Below are 3,562 nucleotides of genomic sequence, written 5' to 3'. Positions count from 1 at the left end.
TCAATTTCCCCTCCTCCACCAGGATCCAGCCACCAGTTGCTGTGCTCATGCACCTCTCCTCTTGGGGCGGCCTGAGGTCTTAGAATGGCTGGGCGGGGAAGGTTACTTCACCACTAAGTCACTGCCAGCCTCCTGGTTTCCTTTTCTCTCTCACACACACACACCCCTCTCAGGCTACCAGCATTCTCCTCCTCGACCTCTCTGGCCTTCCCCTTTTATTCTATTCCCCCATTATTTCCTCACCACTACCCCCGCCTGGCTCCACCCACCTACAAATGTCCCAGTGCTCTGCCTCAGGTTGGGGTGTGACCGAGCTTCTGTGTATGGTCAGTGGGCCCAGCACAGCCTCCATGGTGGCCAGTGGACCTGGCACAGCCTCTGTGGAAGACTTATGCCTTCCTCCAATGGTGGCTTGCTCGGCAAGATGGGGCCAGCCACCCTTGGCTCCAACCCCCTCCCCACTTGCCCGTCTGCTGTTCTGGGGCCTTGGCCTCACCTGTCCTGGTACTCCACCATCAACTTATCTTGTCCTTTTGGCTGGAGGTGAGTCAGGACTCCAGACAGGTGGTGGGAGAATCATTGTGCAGGAAAAGTCTGGGTACAGGAGAATCCTAGTGCAAAAAGAGTCTGGGTGTGTTCATACCCAGACACAAAAGGGTTGTTTTTTGGGTTGTTTTTTACAACTGCTAGAGGTTTTTCAGGGGGCAGGTCCTATCAGCAAGTAGAGATGTAACCATCTCATAGGGATATGAATCAGAGCAGGCTGACAGACATGGTGAAATGTTGTAGCTTCTGCGGTTAGTATACAATGGACACTCCAGGAGAAGGTGTGCAGATATGTTTTGAGTGAGGTAAGCACAAATATAACTAGTAATAAGTAGGCATTTAATCTGGCCAGTACAAAAGATCTTTAAAAAAATTGTCAACAGGTAAGTATAAGAGGGACGAGATTTTGGAGGAGGAATGCTGAAAAACAGATAAACAAGTATGATGTGCTCTAAAAGTAGAGTTTTGGTAGTCAATTAATTTTACATGACTTCTCATGTAATTCCAAAATAGTGTTTAGAATAACATTGGCAGTCAAAGTTTCTCATGAGCGGTGTTCGACCAGGTAGACTTATAAGAATGCTCTTTTAAGCATGCCAAATAACCCTTGCTACTCGAGTATACACTGATAAATAGCCTGAATGCTGACAACCAAGTCCATGCCTCAAGGGAAGGTTGACCTAATTCAAAACAAAGAGTCACGCCAGCTACATAGTGGGGAATATTTAACAGTTTCCACAAAAATAATAAGAGTTGTTGGTCAATGTTGTTGTTGTTGTTGTTTTGTTAAACAAAAGTAATCCTTATGGCTACTCCATACAGAATAATGGGGCAATTTATAGATGGAAAACTTGAACAAAAGTGGAAACATAATTCCCACCCTTTATCATATCATATATTGTATCATATCACATCATAGGCAAGTAGGAGTTAAGTCTATTAAAAGCATTTAACTAGTTGGGTTCATTGTTAAGAGGAGGAGGAGGAGGAGATTGGATTTTTACCCCACCCTTCACTCAGAGCTCTTTTGAGAACTGCTCGTGAGAAAACAGCTCTGAAAGAACTCATAACTGACCCAAGGTCACACCAGCAGCTGCATGTGGAGGAGTGGGGAATCAAACCCTGTTCTCCCAGATTAGAGTCTGTACTCCTAGCTACTACACCAAACTGGGTCTCGTTTGATGTTCTTATTCAAGTATAATCCAGAATTATTAATTTCAGGTACATTTAGAGACCAATCAGAGTTTCAGGGCATAAGCTTTCAAGAGTCAAAGCTCCCATTGTCAGATACAAGACTCTACTCCTGTCTGATGAAGGGAGTGGGGAGGGGCTGTGGCTCAGTGGTAGAGCATCTGCTTTGTATGCAGAAGGTCCCAGGTTCAATCCCTAGCATCTCTAATTCAAGAATCAGGAAGTAGGTGATGTGAAAGACCTCCACCTGAGACCCTGGAGAGGCACTGCCAGTCTGAGTAAACAATACTGACTTTGATGGACCAATGGTCTTATTCAGTATAAGCAGCTTCATGTGAGACTTGACTCACAAAAGCTTAAACTCAGAAACTCTGGTTGGTCTCTAAGTTGTTACTGGACCCAAATCTAACTGTCCCACTGCAAACCAACATGGCTGCACTCTGAAACTATTCTCAGGTACAAAGTTTGAATCAAGTGGCACCTTCAAGACCAACTAAGTTGTATTCAAAGTGTAAGCTTTCATGTGCAAAACACACTTCCTCAGTTACATTCAGATTGATGCAAAAAGCCAACAGGCATAGATCATGTACCACCCTATCATCGACATACTTCTACACATACTCCTCTCTTCTGGTGCAAGAGCATCTGTGGAGATCAGGAGGTCTGTGTGCACCTCCCAACTAGGCTGCCCAGGTTCAAGTTACTCAAGACTCATGAAACTTGTATCAGGACTGAAGACAAAGCAGCATGAAGATATGAGAAGTGTGCACAGATTTCTTGATCTCCATAGTAGCTTGTGTGCAACATGTGCAGACAACATGGAAAGGGGGAGGGGAGTGATGCTCCTGAGACCCTCACACTCTGGGAACCCCCATTTTTGGCTTGGCTTGTTCCCCACTTGGTACATATGTACATCTTAGTGTGGGCCTAGGATTGAGAGAAGGAGCCTGAATTAAATAAATAATCAAAAGGGCAGTGAGTTATGCTAAGGTGGAAGACAGGGCTATGTCTCTATAAATCATGTAAATACTTACACTAAGAGGGATTCAATTGAGGGCCGTTTCCCACAAGAACCTCAGAGTCTTTCCCCAGATAATTTGATCACAACCAACAACCCGGATTTCCAAAACAATAAGGAACCCACTGATTCCAGTGATTTCTTCCGTATCTCAGTAACTGGACAGGAAGATTCCTGGCCTCCCCCAATCATGACAAGTACTTGAACATAGATATTTACCTATCTAACTTCCAAATATCCCCAAGGGAACATCTTGTTACCCCAGCTTCTCAGTTAGCCTTTCACTTTTCTGCTCTATGGACCTGTCTTCTTCCCCTGCCTGGTCAGTTTCATCCCCCAATAATAATCGGTTGCCCCTGAGGACAACCTCATTCTCTGCAGGAGCAGGCTCCTATGTCTTACTTCTCTTCTTTTAGTTTTATTCACCAGGTAGGTAGGCAGTTATTCCAGGGAAATGTATTTTGCTGTATCTATTGTTATGCAGTTTCCTTTCTGTAATTCTTCTTTTGCTCTACAAATTGCTTGGCTTAATTTGGTCTCTTTTCCTTTTATTTAAAAAAAGTAATTTATGTTTAAGAAGCTTATTTCTCCTTCTTCTTTTGACTGTTGGTCTCAATCTGGATCTTGGTTTCAATGTGGACCAGACTCAGTCCAATGCATTGAAGTACCCAAAATACATATTTTTGCTGTGTCCTAACAAGGGAATGTCTTTGCACATTGTGGGCCCTTCACATATATTCTGTTTTGGGTAACAATAGGGCTTTATTAACCCATATTTGTAAAGTTTCTCACATTGGTGCTGTACTT

General features: G+C 43.8%; 1 non-coding gene across 1 annotated transcript; it reads left to right on the top strand.

Moving 5' to 3' along the window:
• Positions 1-1,872: 1,872 nt before the first annotated feature.
• On the top strand, positions 1,873-1,944 carry TRNAT-UGU. The gene has a single exon. It is a non-coding gene; the product is annotated as a tRNA-Thr (tRNA).
• Positions 1,945-3,562: the final 1,618 nt, after the last annotated feature.

Source organism: Gekko japonicus, unplaced genomic scaffold (assembly GCF_001447785.1).
Source record: "Gekko japonicus isolate JY-2015 unplaced genomic scaffold, Gekko_japonicus_V1.1 scaffold434, whole genome shotgun sequence".
NCBI classification, from domain to species: Eukaryota; Metazoa; Chordata; class Lepidosauria; order Squamata; family Gekkonidae; genus Gekko; species Gekko japonicus.
This window is presented reverse-complemented; position numbering and strand designations above follow the sequence as displayed.